Genomic DNA, 18,435 nt, shown 5'->3' on the forward strand with positions numbered 1-18,435 from the left:
GGGGCCAGAAACTCAGCTATGAGCTTTCAGTCTGATGAACACTGTACTCTCAGACATGTTGGGAAAGGGAGTCATATGCTTCCAAAATGACCTACTAATATACACCATAGGCCAAACATCACATAAAGAAATCTTGAATGACGTATCAAACAGACTGAACTTGTCACATCTATCGTTGAGGCGCTCAAAATGTAAACTCTTAATGAATAAGGTTGAATACCTAGGACATGTTGTCAGTGAATCTCGAATAGTCCCCACTCAAAGAAAACATCTCTGCCATTCTAAGGGCAAAAATTCCTACCTCTGTGAGACAAGTACGAATGTACTTAAGAATGGTAAACGTCTATAGAAAATTCATTCCCAAGTGTTCTCAAATAATGGAACCAATAATCAAATTAACTAAAAAGGATGAAAGGTTCTTTTGGGGACAGGAACAGGAATCTGCCATAAATCCCTTAATTTAGCGTTAATGAGATCTCCTGTCCTCACTCATCCCACACTGAGAAAACCTTTCTATCTTGCAGAAGATTCCTCAAATGACACCATTGCAACTGTAATAAAACAAACGAAAGAAGGAGAAATTAGACCCATTGCATTCTTGAGTCGAAAACTATCTGCATCAGAGAAAAATTACTCAGTTGTTGAAAAAGAAACACTAGCTATTGTGCATGCCTTGAGGAAATTCAGATATATGTTGCTAGGACAAGCAATATTTCTAAGATCTGACCATAAACCACTAACTTTCTTATGCACAATGAAGGATAAAAACCAAAGGATTATTCGATGGGCCTTAGAATTACAAGAATTCCAGGTACAGATATGCTATATTCCTGAAAAATATAATGTAGTTGCTGACTACATTACGTTTTCCATTATGGTGCTTTCATCTACTCTGTCATCTAAGGCCTATCCAGAGCCTCAGGTGAGAGAATAGATGAAAGCACCATAACTATCGCAAATTAGGGAGAAGAAAACAGGGCAAACCCCCACACCCTCAGTGAATATATCAACGAATCAAGAAAGGGGAGAGAATCTTGGAGGAATACTCCTTTCTGCATTCTTTATTCTTGGATAATGATGGCCTCCTGTTAGCAAAACAGGATATCACCGGAAATTGGAAAGACAAAATAGTAGTTCCTGCTGTCATGATTCCTTGCGTATTGTTTACCTTTCATGATGGTGATCTAGCAGGACATCAAGATTTCTTTCGGATATGGGAAAGAATAAGAAACAGATATGTGTGGAAAGGAATGAGACGAGATGCTGAGAGCTATGTGTCTTCATGCCATCTATGTCCAAGAAAATCAAGTTACGGAGGAAAGGCTCCTCTTCAACCTTTCCCTGTCCCTAATCGCCATTTACAAGCTATAGCCATGGACATCATAGGTCCGCTCCCTATTAGTTCTAAAGGAAACAAGTATATATTTGTTGCGATAGATATGTTTTCTAGGTTTCCCGAAGCCACAGCTATGAAGGATCATAATGCTCAAACAGTGGCAAACAATTTATTTAAGATAATCATTTCAAGATATGGAACCCCCCCCCCCAAACACTCCTCACTGATCAAGGCTCAAACTGTCCAGCTGAAGTCATGCTTCAGTTATGTAAATTGTTGCAAATAAGAAAGCTTTTCACTACTCCCTATCACCCCCCCCCCCAGGGAAATGGACTGTGTGAGAGGACGAATCGTACCCTGAAACAAAACTTATCCAAACTTGATGATAATCATTTGCTAATTGGGATAATTTCCTTTCACACACCCTTTTTGCCTGTAGGACAGCCATGCATGCTGCTATAAAAGAAGCCCCCACTGTGGTTTTATATGGTTTTGAACCACTGTTTCCCAGTGATTTCAAGGACTCACATGCAAACTCTGGAATTCCAGACATTGATAAGTGCCTTATCAATATCATCACTGAAAACAAAGTTGCACATGACCTAGTAGCGGAAGCCAGTCAAAACAGCTCACAAAGGGCTAGAGCCTATGCAAATAAATTGAGAATTTATAAGGAGTTGAAACCTGGAAACTTAGTACTTTTACGACAACAGCCTAGTAACAAGAAAACAGGGAAGTTTGGAAAATGTGCGACGGGACTTTATTAAATTGTTGAAAAGACATCTCCTGTCAACTTCCGGATAAGAGAATCAACGGGACTAAAAAGAACTCTAATCGTTCACTCGGACGGATTAAAATTGTTCAAGAACAGACCTGACCAATTAGGCTGCCTAGGAGATTCACTGGAGACACTATGGGGAAAAAGAAGGAATTACCATAGAATAAGTAATTACAGAAAGAACACAAATAATACTAAACAACCAAAACACAATAATAGCAACGGAGAACATGAATTTTATTCTGAGGAAACAGTCCCATACTGCAGGTATAGAAGACATGCTGACTTTGATAATCAGGGTAGTAAGAATTCTAATGAAAAGGTAGACGAGAATAAATGCACAAATCATACTAAGGAAACAAGTTTTATCCAAACAAGATATGATCTGAGATCTAGGGAAAAAATAAGAAGGCTTAATCCCCTGCAGGAGTTATCTGTGTGAAAAAGTTTTCTTTAAAGAAACATTTTTCAGAGAAAGAGTAAGCCTTTGTTAAATTGTGAATGAAGATATTTATAACTAAAAATACTTCATTCATAATTAACATGATCTACCATATCATAAGCAGGACTTATTTAAATTTATTTTGTTAGTCTCTTGCTTATAAAATGTTACTCATGTAATTCCTTTTGAGTTTTGTTAGTTAATTTTATTTATGTAATTTTAGGGTACATCATAGACATGAAAAGGCTCTGTATTAAAGTGTCATTTATATTATTTGCTTTATTCCTTTAATAATAATATTGTGATTATGTATTTTTAATAAATACAGATGATTTCTTGTGATATCATTTGATTGGTTGTTGTGAGAAATCATGAAATTTCTCCTAGGCTGTTGGAGCGTGAACTACTATATATCAAGGGAAAAGCAACTTCGATGTGAGCTAAACCTGTGAGAACCAGTTAATGGAACCAGTTAAAGGAACGAGTGGACACGAAAGTAAAATGGAAGAAACGAGTGGGCGCGTATAGAGAACGGTAGCTAGAGATTGAAGGGAAATTTTGACGTGCCGAAAACGGAATAGAAAGGACCGGGAATCGCTTGGCATTTTAACTTACTTTTTTCGGAGTCGGATTTCTACAAAAACCGCCTAACGTCTAGCAGTGGAATAAGTGCAGGACATAAGAATACGCATAAGAAAAAGAAGAAATGGGTAGCAGATTTAAACCAAGTGCATAAAGGTTATATTCTGCCGAGTCTATAAATCATTCGCGGAAATAGAAGATTCTTTTAAGTTTGTGTTACTACAAAGTAAAAGTCATCAAGGACTTGGAAAATGTTGCTCGATCTCCTTGTGATCTGATAAAGCTATATCCCGGTAAGATTACCTTTACTATACTTAGTGAGAGGTGACGAAAATTAATTCCACCGAAAGTAAAGTTGCTCTATTCAGTGAGTCAAGATTTAATGTATGATGGGCTAAGACTTTTCCCTCTTCAAGTGACAAATGCTATATTATTGAATTAGGTGTTCATTGACTGAATGAGAATATTGAGAAGTCTATTTGTTGTAATTTAGGAATCTCGAACTTACAAGAACTAAATTTGATTGACTGAGCTTAGAGAATTACAAATGAATGTCTGATGGTTCATGAGTTGTAATCTTTCTGAATATCTTGAACTGATTTGATATTTAAAATGTCTTGAGATGTAACCTTGGTCAGAGTGAAGTTATGATAGAAATTCCTTATAACAAGAAGAATAAGATCTGTTAATATGGTTTTAATTATAAATTTACGCTCAGCTGAGTAGTATAATAGTATCTTAATGAGAGCTTTATATTCGTTTAATTGTAATGTCACTGTTGGAATCCTGTGTTATGAGGTAATTTTTGTGACACTGCATTAAATAATTTTATTTCAATTTAACTTGTATTTGTCTGATTTTTTCATTGCAGCGCTCACTAAAATAATTCGAAGCTTAGCGGGAACCCTATATAATAAAGAGAACCGCGGCCTAAAATCAGTTTTATAATAATCTGGTACAGTTAAAGGATGATTTATGAAAGTTGCTCATGCAATATAGAACATGGAGTGGCACAGTATACTATACATTTTCTTCATGGTCGGATGATATAGCAGCCTACAACTAATTAAATACTAACGAGAGAGAGAGAGAGAGTTATGAGACGATAAAATATAATTGAGCAGAAGCTGGGATCCAGCAACCACATTTATGTGCTCTGAGACGAATGATTAATCTATTATAATTACAGCTATTAGCCTGCTTCAGTTTAGGAGTACCCCTGTTTGAATCATTGGCTATTTACTCATGGATTCTTAGGGTATTATGAGTGTAGATGGACTAAAAAGTATATGTAGCCTAAGGAATAGAAAATTGCACATACCTTTTTCTGGGTGTTGTGGCTTTTCCTCTGTCTGCGATGTCGAGAACTGCAGAGTGTGTGGGGGGGGGTAGGCAGTTTGGTAGAATAGGTTAGAAAAACCCGGTTTTTTTTTTTTTTTTTTTCCGTAATATATAGAAACATATGCTTTTGGATAGGGTGGGGAAAAGTGAAAGGGTTAATTTTTTAAAATAGGGAAGGGGAAAGGTGGTTGACGGGGTGTGGGCCGTTTCGACTATTCGTGGTCGTCATCGGAACATATTGAGAAAGTGGAAGCTATGTCAGGTCGGGTGGGTGCTTCAGAGGTGTTTGTGTTGTCTCCTATTGGTCGGGGTTGTGACCTCAATTTAATGTTGTGAAGCTTCCAAACCTCGGAGATTATGTAGGGCCTGTGTACGTTGATAGAGTTCGCGTCACACTTTATAGCTATTGTTTCCGATATTCTGAGCATTGTTTCATTGTCTTGTCTGTCTATTATGATGGCCTTGTCTATCTGCGGGGTGTGTTTTTGTTCAAGGCCATCATAATAGACAGACAAGACAATGAAACAATGCTCAGAATATCGATCCGTACTGGAGGATCGATATTCTGACAACGATCGATCCGTACTAGAGGATCGTTGAGAACATCTCACGGAAGCCAGAGTGAACAGCCATACGTTTCCCACTGCATTGCCAGCTCGTTCACCTGATCAGAAGATTGGGAAAGACAGACATCACCCTATCTGTCTCTGGGAATTTCTCAAAGACAGCGTTTATCAGGATCATAACGCAGCATGTGCGCAATATCAGGATCATAACGCAGCATGTGCGCAATATCAGTCCCAAGCCAGCTGCATTTTGCCATTTAATACACATAGCAAACGATGCAGTTTGCAGCATACCGGCAATCGCTAGACACTGAACATTACCCATGATTACATAATGGATGGAAATAAAGATGTTTTCTTTATGCTTGTGTCGCTTTTCTCCTTTTTTACTTCTACATCGGGACACCGTACAGCATCACCTTGTGGTGTTTTTTTGGAACTGTGTTTTCTTTTTCTTCCCAAGATGTCGCTTCCACATGACGTATTATGTATTTCTGCAAAGTTTCACAGCATTTGTTTCATTGGTTGTGCTCCATGAGTCCTTGAACAGGGAGACTTTAATTTTGATCACCATATATTAACAAAATGAAGAAAAGAAGTAAATAACAAGATATACAAGTATATTATTATTATTATTATTATTATTACATAATATCTCCAGGGAGTCCAAAGACTCATCAAGGGAGGGCGGCTACTCTACATCTCTCCGTCTCCATCATTCCACCAACCAGAACTACCTTCTTCATCTACACAAACGCCATCTACTGCTGACCACCCGCACTAGTATTTTCACAGACAAACACGAACATCCATGCGAACGGCAAGGATTCGAACCCACAGCGTTTGGGTAGAGGGCAGATACGCTAACCACTCAGCCAACCAGGTCAGCATACAAAGCTTTTTTTTATAAGCAGAACCCATTACAATGCTATGTCAATCGCGATAAACTAATGTTATAAAAGAATCTAATAATGAAGAAAAAGAAGGATGGAAACCCTTAATAAAGATAATTCATAAAACAGCCTTCAACTACTTGGAAATAAATAACATACATATAATACTCTAAGACCTTTATTCCCATATAGGGAGTAGCGAGGCCTTTAAACCCTATCTAGCTTTTTGAGGCTGAGTGGGCAGTTCAATCTCAGTGATAGCTATCCTATGTCTATCACTAATTATAGGCAAGAGCAGATGACGAGACCGGCAAAACAAGTGCTACCATTTCTTGGTTCCTAACCCTAACAGGATATGTTACTGTCTGAAATAATGCGGATTCTACGGTCGATTTTCTTGAGTTTATGGGATGAAAAACCCGAGTTTCCGGGAGACCAAACCCGCTTTCCCGTGCCAGAGATCGACTAACCTGCGAACCGGTCGAAGAAAGGCTTGGAAAAAGTAACTCCAGTCTGTGACTACACTTGAACAGTAATTCTGTCTTCGTGCGGCCTAGCGCATAAAATGCAAGCGCCAGTTCCATTGAGCTACACAGGCTTCTTTGAAAGAAATAAACATAAAAGATTAAAGAGAAAAAACTTTAGAATTTTCAACGGATATATCGAAAATGTAATCAAAGAAAAACAAATAGTATTCAAATTAAAATTAAAAAAAAACATCCAAAGAAAACAAACATATATATATATATATATATATATATATATATATATATATATATATATATATATATATATATATATATATAAACACAAAACAGATATAACTAATGATACAGCATAGTAAGTTATATAAAATTAGAAGACGATATACAAGAAAAGCAAAACAGTGCCTACAAAATATTAAAGAAATAAAATAATAAAGAAAGACAAAGCAGAATTCAATGAAATACAAGAGAAACAATAGATACAAATTATAAAAAATTATGGTTTGACCAATTTTATTACTACTAAAAAATAATGATGAAATTGCTATTGATATAGAACCATTAGACTGGAAGAACTAAAATAAGGAATAAAGTTATCAAAAATATAAAATCAGCCTGAGTAGAAGGCAAAATACAGTGCTTTGGAAATATGGTGGAGAATATTTACATCACAGATTCTTAAAATTAATAAAATAACTGCGAGATAAAATTTGAGGCCGCATCAGATTATTCAAAAGATCCGATTAAATCTTTTTTAACAAAATAGATAAAGATGACTGTGGAAGTTGAAGAAGATTAAATCTATTAAATACAGATTACCAAATTTACAGTAAAATTCCAAATACTTACTTAGAAATATTATAAACAATGTAATTTTAGAACAAGACCGTTTCTACATTGTGTACACAGACTATTCATGTTTTATCGCAAATTATTGAGTAGAGACGACAATTTAATTTGGAGACTCATTTGGCCTTATAGATTATCAGTAAGATTTTCGTAAAATAGCCTGATAAAATTATGCAGTACAGGTATCCTTTGCTTAACATGGTTTTGCTTAATGCGGGTTTAATTAGTTCAGTGAAATTAATTGCGACAATAGCTTTATATATGCGGCAGGAGTTTTACTTAACGCGCCTTTAAAAATACCACGCAAAAACATGCAAGTCTCCAGGAGTATTTCCTGGCCGAGAAAAAGAAATTCACAAGTGTATGATGACATCATTCCTCCCATTAAGTGTGGGTATATTGCAATCTCCAATTGTTCTGCTGTATTTATAGATTATGTTCTTCGTAATTCTTTTCGCAATTAAAAGAGAATTGCAATTAGTGCCTATAATATCTCGGCCAAAGTTCTAAGACTCTTTTCTCGATTTAAAGAGATTAATTAATGAAAACAACTCAAAATTTGCAGCTAGCAAAACCTGACTTGAAAATTTTAAATCTAGGGTTGGACTAAATGTGAAAATAACAGGTGAAACTGCAAGTGTCGATGAAGATACTGCATCTACATTTCCTGGTGAGCTGCAGATAATTATCGAAGAAAATGATTATGATTACCATCAAATTTTCAATGTTGATGAAAGTAGCCTAGATTGGAAAAAATGCCATCTAGAACTTCTATAACAAAAAAGAAGCAGCGCACCCTGGCTATTAAGTATCAAAAGATCGCTTAACAATTATGCTTGGAGGGAATATTAATGGAGATTTTAAATTAAAGCCGTTGCTTGTCTATCGACAAACAGAACCCAAAGTCTTTAAAAGATTGTAACAAAAACTCTACCTCTAATTTGTTGGACGAATCAGAAGACTTGAGTTACCCAAAGCCTATTCGAATATTGGTTTCTCTTATTTTTGTTCGGAAGTTGAAGCTAATTTCAAGAGAAATCGCTTAGCTTTCAAAGCTCTTTTGCTCTTAGAAAACGTACCTGGTCATCGAAATTCTCATAATGATCTGTGAGATAAAGGGAAAGTGTTAGTTTTTCAACCAAATACAACAGCATTACTACACCCATGGACTTGGGCGTCATTGCAACTTTCAAAGACTGATAGGAACAACAATGGGAGAAAATGCGATTACGCTCCAAGAAATTTGGAAAAATTTTAACATTTAACACACAATTGAAAACATTCATGACTAGTGGGAGAAAGTGTCTTCTAGCTGCATGAGAACTATTTGGAAAAACCTTTTGCCAGAATGCGCTAATGACTTAGATGGATTTCAAAATCCTGTGAAAAACGTGGTTGAAGAAATCGTTTTGATTTCTTCTTTTGATTCTGTGTTTGAAGACCTTGGTTTTGATGGTGTTGACTCAGAAGATGTTAAATAATTATTTGATTCAAATTCAAAAGATTTCAGTTACAACGATCATCTTGAAATTGTACAACAACGAGCTTATGAAGGTAACGAACAAATGGAATGTAAAGATGAAGTTTCAAAGGTATAACAATCAAAGAAAACTTGATGGAACATTTCGCAGTTTAGAAACGCTTAAGCAGCAAGTAATGGATATCGATCCAGATAATAATTGAAGAATGCTTGTTTGCCGAGGTCGAGGGAGTTTGTTATCGTAGACTTTATGCTGATAAGAAGAAACTAAAATTGTTCAGACAACTCTTGATAACATTTTTTGATAAAAAATTGATTGCAGTCGCTAATGTTACTGCAATTGTTTACAAGTATGTATTAAACATTTTACCTTGCATTCATTTTTTATCTTTCCTAAAATAGTATCATATAAAACGAATTATTAATACAGTAATCGATCATGGACGAATTGTAATTTTTACCATTGATTATCATGCTCTTCCTCGTTGGGGGTTTAATGTTGAAACGTCGATAAAACGCATGCTGTACAGCAGTCGCGGACTCTGTTTTAATGCGCTCACGAACGCAAAAAATTTTGTGCTGCATAGTAGCCATTTTGCTCAATGTCCCAACTGACGCAGCTGCACGGCAGTGCGCTATGCAAGCGCTCTAGCGGTAGTATTTCAAACTTTAAGACCGCCTCTTTCAAATGTTATGTAGATTATTCACATATGATGTACAGTTCAGGAAATAAAGCCGTAAGAAATTTACTCAGTCTTTTTGAATCACCCTGCATTTGATTAACGCGATTTTGATATACGCGGTAACATCGAGGGATTAATTAATCGCGTTAATCAAAGGATTTCTGTATATACTGAAAATTAAAGATATCTATTACATTTGGAACAGGCTATATAAAATTCATGTAAAGATACAGAAAATAATTCACTTAGGTAAAAGTATACAGAAGGGATTATATATATACTTTTTTATTGAAACCGATCGAATGAGTGTAAGCTGATAAATAAAAAATAGAACCACTGTTTTAAAGTAAATAGACTGCACAGCTAGTTTTGTCGTTTTAGAAGATTTCTTCGGGTGCATAACATGAGGGAACTACAAACATTGTGAGAGAAAATTTATACTTAAAGCGTTAACGTGTTAACGTTTTAAGCCGTTTTTGTCTCTTCATTGTTAGACGTGCGCACGCGTTGATCTTCTGAAGGCTAAATTTGGATAGCTGCCCAGTGAGAGTCTGAGAGATTATAGTTGAGGTTAGTGTTGAGATGTACTGGATGGAGGACGATTTCTTTATATTCAACAATTCTTATTTCCAATTGTTCATAACATCAGAAGATCTTTTCCGATTTGTCCCACATGACCGGATGAATGATAGTTTTCGTCGTTAGCGTCAGAAGAATTCCATACATGGCTCGACAGAGCACTTCCTTTGGTTCTGCCATACGAGGCGAATCTTTCATGTTCCACTGGACGTAATTCGATGGATTTTTCGGTGTGGCCAATATAAGGCATGTTTGCTGTAAATGCTGCAGTTACACCAAATAATGCAAATGGCGGGTTATTTCAGGTTGTAATGTTATTGCTTCAATGTACTGAGCAAGTAATGCAGTTTAAGTGGCAAAGTGAACGAACTCAAGACGTTTTATTTTATTTTTTATTTTTAATTTCAAGTTTGGCTAATTTTGGCGGAAGGGAAGTGGTGTATGGTAGGGACATGTAGCCTTGTTCATTATTTCTATCTTCATATGGAGAGGAGCAGGATTGAAAAATAGCTTACTAACTGTTTGTTTTGAGTGCATGTTTGCTGATAGGTTGTAAGAAGAAATTTAAGACCTTCTTTTTCACAAAGGAGGGGTGAGCAAGTTCACCTAGCGTAAAAATAATGCCAGTCGTTTTTTGAGGTGGATAGTGATGGGAATGTGCATGGAAATATCTATTGGTGTGAGTGGGTTTCGTGCAAATAGAGATGAATTTCTGAGATTCAAGAGTGGGTTTATATCTAGGAACGGAAGACAGCCATCAATCCCTAATTCTGCAGCAAATTAGATTTTTGGGTGTTCACTGCTGAGATGATCTTGTAAATTATTTGAAGACTTATGTCAATGGCTCCAGATTAGGAAGATGTCATATATATATCTTCTAAAATCTTGTTTTCAACGGAGAAGAAGAAGAGATAGAATTTTTCTGCGAAAGATTCCAAATAAAAATCTCCAGTAAGAGGATAAAGGATTGCCCATGCCTAAATCAAAGTTCTGTTTCTAAATAGCGTCCTTAAACTGGATATAAGCAGAATAGGTTAAAAAAGCATTGCTTTTTTAAATAATTTATCTTTTAACAGAGTAAGAACTTCTGTAGGAACAATAGTGAAGAACGAAACGATGTCAAAACTAACCATAATTTCTTCTTTTTTGAATATGTATCGAAACAAAATCAACAGAATTTTTGAGGACATCGAAGAGTCGTTGCGAAGAAGCATTTTGGGGATTTTGTTAAATAGTTTGAGAGTTTATAGTATGAATGCCTTCCATTTGGTCTCATTGGTGTATTTCTTTGTGATTTTTTGTAAAACGAAAAAGCATGGCTACTTTTGATGTTGTTTCACTCTTCACGATTTTGCCTACAGAAGAAATTCTTACTCTGTTAAAAGATAAATCAAAAAAAGTGATATCTTTATTAACCCATTGTATTAATACTGATTATTTCCAGTTTAAGGACGGTATTTACAAACAGCACTTTGGTTTATCCATGGGCAATCCTTTATACCCCGTATAGGAGAATTTATATTTAGAATTTTTTGAAGAAAAAGCTATCTCTTCATTCCCATTGAAACCTGGGTTTTGAAAAATATACATAAATGGCAACTTCCTAATCTGCAGGTATGGACCTGAGTCTTCAAAGAATTTCCTCAATAGATCGTCTCAATAGTCAACGCCCAAAAATCGAATTTACTGCAAAATTGAGATTGATGGTATTATTTCTACTCTAGGCAAAAGTGCTATCTCCCTCCTCTCTGAAGAAATAATAACATAGAACTTCAATTTTTTCTTACCACCTTTCAGCAAAATGAGTGTTCAAAACTATCGGTTAATAAATTACTATTCAGTTCACCTCCTCACCATATTGAAGATGGAAATAGTGAAAACGGCTACAAACACCTACCATATATATTAATTCCTTTTGGCCAAAATTAGCCATTCTCAAATATTCTCAACTCTCATTTTGCAACTCGGACTTCTTTCACTTCTCTACTTAAATTCCATTCCTTGCCATTACTTGCAAGCAAACACCTAACAGCCTGAAATATCTTGGCGCTTATCGTATTTTATGTAACTGCAACATACGTAATTTTGGCCATACCGAAAAATCCATCGAATTATGTCTAGAGGTACATAAAAGAGACATCATATTTGGCAGAACGAGAGCAAGCTCTTTGTCAAACCATGTCCTGAATTCTGCTGACGCTAACAATGAAAACTCCATCTTTCATTCAGTCATATGGGAAAAATCGGAAAATATCTTCTGATGCTATGATGAACTGGAAAGAAGTGAAAAATCTAAAGAAATCCTCCTCCATTCGGTTCACCTCACCACTCACGTCAGTTGTTATTTGATTGTGATTGCATAGCTCTCCAAATTTGGCGTCCAGAAGACCTCGAACGCCGCGCGTTCGCCGAACACTGAGGAGATACACAAAATGCATAAAACGTTAATACGTTAAGGATTTAATGCCGTAGTTCTTAACCTGGGTGGCACCCCCCCCCATTAGGGTGCTGTGAATGCCGAAAGGGGTGGTAAGCTGTTAGGGGTGGGCGTTGAGGGGGACGGTAAGCGTTATAATACTACTAATATAATAAAAGAAAAAAATTCCGTATTTAATCTAGCATCCCTATGAATATTCTATGTTTGGCAACACTTCAGAATATTGTATGTCTGACAATGCTGTTCAAATTTATTCGCTACTTTTTGGTCTGAATTTAATTTTTACATTCAAAATTTGGAGATTATTTTTAAAAGAATCCACTAATGTAATAAGCTTTAACTTCCAGTTTTCCTAACTCTTATCTGAAAATCCTAGTTTCCAATTTACATCTAGCCTGTGGTATCGTGTGACGCACTTCGTTGATATTGTGTAGCACTGTGGCGCTTTGAAATGGATGAAAACAGAAAGTGTCGTCAATAATCAAGTGAATATTTAAAATATGGAGTTATTCCGTCTATAAATAATGAGCAGTTACCAATTTTCCAAATATGTAAAAAAACAATTACTGAAATAAGAGCCAACGGGCTTCACTTCGGTGAAACAAAATTATTAAAAATTAAGTGGATATTGAATACCACATTATTTCTTAGCCGAATAAGAAACTCAAAGATAGGAAATCTAATCTAAGAGTTTCATGCCGAATATAGAAAAGTATATAAAGCTCGGCAAGTCCAAGCGTAAGGCAACACCTGGTAGTGCAATGCCAGGGCAACTCGTAGGAAAGGTGGGAAAGCTCCGATCACTCTCCTTAATATTATCCCATAATATAAAACACAGCTCTTAGGAGATGTATTACTGTCCTACTTTATGAAAGGTCACTACCCAGACCGGTTTCAACCTTTATTTGAGGTCTCATCAGTGTAGAAATTTAATACATCTCCTAGGAGCTGTGTTTTCCATTATGGGAAAATATTAAGAACAGTGATCTTAGCTTGTTCCACCTTTACTACGAGTTGCCCGGGAATTGCACTACCAGGTGTTGGCTTACGCTTCGACTCGCCGAGCTTTATATAGTTTTCTGTATTCGGCAGAATGAAACTCTTAGATTAGATTTCCTATCTTTGAGTTTCTTATTCGGGTAAGAAATAATGTGGTATTCAATATCTACTTAATTTTGAATAATGTAAAAAAACTTTCTCAAACGAAGAAATGAAGCCCTCAAGAGTAATTGCGCATTGAAGAACAAAGCATCCAAATAAAGCAAAAAAGGATGTGGAGTGCTTTCGCGAATTAAAGAGTAAATTCAAAAATCGTCCTGGACTTAAGAGATTGGTTACTATACAAAGTAATCAACAAGAGAAGGGACTTATGTCTTAAAAACTTTCAAAATTAATTGCCAAATGTGGAAAGCCACATACATTGGCGAAACTCATCTTACCGGCTATAAATGGCAAATGGCAAAGGAAAGGACACTAAAAAAACAAAACAACAACAAAAAAAAAACGTTGTGATGATTTAAAAACCGTAGAATTTTCTTTGCAACTCGATTAGACAATTTTACGTGACAGCTATGAAAAGCTATGAATGGCATATGTGCTAATATAAATACTAATGAAGAAATTACTGAAGAGTTTCTATTTGCTGAACAACTGAAAATTGACACTGAGGGTTTTACAGCTTTTAAGCTTGTTAGACATACTTCTAATGCTAAAAACATTCCTCTCACAAATATTATTGCGTGTGCAATTGATGGAACACCAGTTTTGATTGGCCGTCACCGTGAATTTATAGTATACATTAAAAAGAAACAGTTCCAAATATCTTTACAATTCACTGCATTCATCATAGAATGCAGTGAATTGTAATGAAGATGTTATTAAAGCAGTGAAATAAAATAAAAGCCCAGTCATTGAATACTCGAATTTTTTCGGGAACTCTTCTGGAATTTTTTAATTCACGTGATGAGAACATGCGTTATGTTGTAAAAAAAAGAAAAGGTTGACATCGCATATCTTTCCGATATTTTCACCAAATTATCATCAAATTGCAGGGAAGAAACATGAATCTTATTAAAGCAAAGGGATTATATAAATGTTTTTATCAGCAAATTAACATTCTACAACCATAGTATTGCAAGACGAGGTTTTTTGAAGTTCCTAAGTCTACAAATAATAGACGATTTAATATTAGATACATATTTGGATTGATATTGTTACCATCTTCTGACAATGAAAGAAGACTTGATTATCAGATTCAAAGACTTTGATGAGCTTAAAATGCCCGATCCATTTTTCTGATGCCATTTCTGTTCATCGAAATTTGTGTGAAGAATTTATTGACTTCAAAAATGATTTTGAAGCTCAAGATTCTGGCCAAACTTACAATTCAAGTATCCCCAGCTTTGACAAGAAATAAAATTACTGTTCATTGTTTTTCCCTTCATACTTGGTCGAGAAAGGATTAAACGTCGTGTGCAAAATTAATTTGTATCAAAGTCATTAATTTTTAATTAACTATCGGTTCAAATATATATTATAATTAACTTATTGAGTCATTAACCTAGTGTAAAATTGAGCAGTCCGCGTGGTTAGCCTAGTGGTTTTGCGCTTCGCAACCATATGCTTGGGAAAGGTGTGTCCTAGGTTCGATTCCCGTCGACGACGTGAACAGCTTAAGGATCTTCCTCAGAAATAGCCAATTTAGCCGGTCTTGGTACTTGATATATATATATATATATATATGTACATGTACAAAGAGAGAGAGAAATATGGAAAAGCATTAATTTGGTATGAAAAGATAGAGAGAGAGCTGGAAAGATCAGTGAAACCAATGAGAGCAGTGAAATATCAGCAAGTGGCTAATCCTCGAGGAAAAGAAGATGAATCCAAGCTTAATTTGCATTTCAGAATAGATATTAGTTTCTTTATATAATAGGCACAATGTGAAAAGAAAATTTCCAAAATTCCTTTCACCAGTTAAAATTTAAGTATTTTTTATTTTTATGTTCACTTCCTCGATTAAATTACTACATCCCAGCTAAATTTATTAAAATCCAATGTATGGCACTATTCTGGAGTCTAATTTTGCACTTACCTTATACCAGCCAAGTATCTTAATTGCAGGATACCTCAATGAAATGCATTTTTTAGGCAGAGTAGTTTTCCGATTACTGTTTATAGTACTAGGGACAATGCTCAAATAGCTTGAAGTAGATATCCGTGCCCATCTTTTTTCATCCAAAATCAATTTCTACAATGAAAAAAAAATTATTTACTACAAAAAAGTAGATGACCGATCTTCAATAGCAGTGAAAATTAATTCTCACTGTTTGTGAGCTGCATTAAAATCAAAACTCCATATAGTGCCACTGGGTATGATACACGTTATTTTGCTATTGAACAGTATTATTATTAAAGATACCGAGCTATTTTAAACCGGGTTTTACTACATTTCCCAAGTAAGCAAACAGACAAACAAGTCAAGTTTGGCCCTGCATTTATATCTCCTCATGAGATTTTTATTTAATATGGTTTAAAACATCTTATGGTAACTTGTTCTGGTAATATACTTATATGCTCTGTATTACTAAAATCCTGGTATTTCTAGCCTGGCTCCCACTGATGAGACCTCAATAAAGTTCGAAACCGGTCTGGGTAGTGGCCCTTTGCCTTTAATACAAAGCATTATACATCTCCTCCAGGAGATGTGCTTTGCACTAAGGGTAAATATTACGATTAGTGATCAGAGCTTAAATCTACTTTTACCATGAGTTGCCTTGGTCTTGCACTACGTGCAAGGTCAGCTAGACTTGCAACACTTGCAGGCGCAAACTTGACTTGTTTGTCTGTTTGCTTACTTGGGAAATGGAGTAAAACCAGGTTTAAAATAGTTTCGTATATTTAACATTTATTATACCCAAGGGAAAATATTTTCTACATTATTATTATTATTATTAATATTATTATTATTATTATTATTATTCCTCAGATAAGCTTACATATAAGCTTCGAGGATGAAAGCAGAGAAATTAGTTCTCATCCAGGTGTATCATATGTAACCAAATGCATGTAATTTACGTATCACATGTAAACCAATGTATGTAATGTAAGTATCATATGTAAACAAATGTAAGTAATGTATCATATGTAATCAAATGTATGTAATAACTGTAACAAAAGTATGCAATGTGGAGTGATTATATCCATTGATATTGTATATATATAGAGTGTAAAAATTGCAAAGAAACATCTGTGATAATTATCATTATGCATATTATAATAATATACGTTGCAAACAGTTATTATTATTATTATTGTTATTATTATTTTAAAAAAAACTTTATGTATGAGAAAGTATTTGTTATGCATAATTGTATTCCTATAATGTATGTAATTTATCTGAGAAATCTTAAAAAAATAAAATAAAATAAAATAAAATAAATAAAAATTATTATTATTATTATTATTATTATTATTATTATTATTATTATTATTATTATTATTATTATTATTCATTTGGGGTGCGGTTTAACATGATATCATCTTTCCTAGTGTGTTAATGAAAAGAAAACAAATAAAATTTATTTGGAATTTCAGTCGGAGATATGAATTTTCGAACCAAAGCAAGTAAATTGCAACGCCGTCCTCAATGCACAATAAGCAGTTTCATCATCATAACACTAATTACGGGTATAGACCATTCTGTTTCTTCCAGTCTCATTATCCATCCAATATCCTTTTTTGAAGTCTACTCTGCCTTCTCTTTCGAGTTGGCTTATAAGTAGGTTATAACACTTAATTGTTATCCAATTAAATATCATGCCATTTTTAATCAAAATATTACTGTTTTCTCTTATTTTTCTTATGCCCAAGATGTGCATTCCATTTCGTTAAAGATTCTCTTTTTATTTATATATTATTATTTCTTTTCGTTAATACAGTTTTACTATCAGAGTTATGGAATTTTTCAGTTATCTCATATAGCAGAGGAAGTTGAACCTCCAATAATTTTTAGTGCGTCTGGATATACAAATCAGCAGAAGAAAGAAAGAAAGAAAGAAAGAAAGAAAAAGAAAAGAAGGAATCAACAACGCTGAATTGGTATATCTGAAAACTGTACAGTTTAGGGAATATACAACAGGACAATATGTTCAAAAAAAATAAGACGGCAATAGAAGAGGAAGAAAGGAAGGAACAGTATATTATTATTATTATTAACTGATACCTCCAGGGAGTCCAAGGTCTCGAGGGAGGGCACTTACTCTACAACTCCACAACTCAATCCACCGACGAACGACATCTACACCAACGCCATCTACCGCCCATCATCACTACCACTATTACTATTTTCACAATTACCAAAATCCATACCCACAGCGGGATTCGAACTGCAGCCTTTTGGCGGAAGAGCGGAATACGCTAATCGCGCCGCTAGCATATAAAACAACTATTGCACACTTCTTGACGAATTTTGAGAAGAGCAAGGGAGTTGACTATGCATATTGTAAAAATATTGGCGGTGTTGTTATACAGGGTGGCGCAATAGTAGCGAAGGGGTTGAAAAAATCATAACTTTTTGAAATTCAATGTCAATGTTGTTCTAATTTTTATTTTCAGAGCTTGTGAAGTACATCTGGGAGATTCAGTAGAGAACGATACAACATTATGCAACGAACCAAAAGCATTGAGCTTTATTTTGAACATCATCGTTCAACAATCCAGACCCAACAAAGCTATCGCAGTCATTTTAATGCGCAAAATAACATCCTCTGAATCAATGACCCGACGAGGTGCAGCAAGGTGCAGTGCGAGATCTGCTAAGATCTGGATGACCACGTTCTGCCGAAGTGACGTAACTGTAACCGGTGAGCAATATCGCGATATGATCAACAATTTTTTATGACCAGCTATTGCTGAGACACCAGAAATATGGTTCAAACATGATGAGGCCACTGCACACATACTGCTGAAGCCACGACAGAGGT

The sequence above is a fragment of the Typopeltis vanoorti genome, chromosome 17 (assembly GCF_054136105.1).
Source record: "Typopeltis vanoorti isolate ZY-2024b chromosome 17, IOZ_Tvanoo_1.0, whole genome shotgun sequence".
Classification (NCBI taxonomy): Eukaryota; Metazoa; Arthropoda; class Arachnida; order Uropygi; family Thelyphonidae; genus Typopeltis; species Typopeltis vanoorti.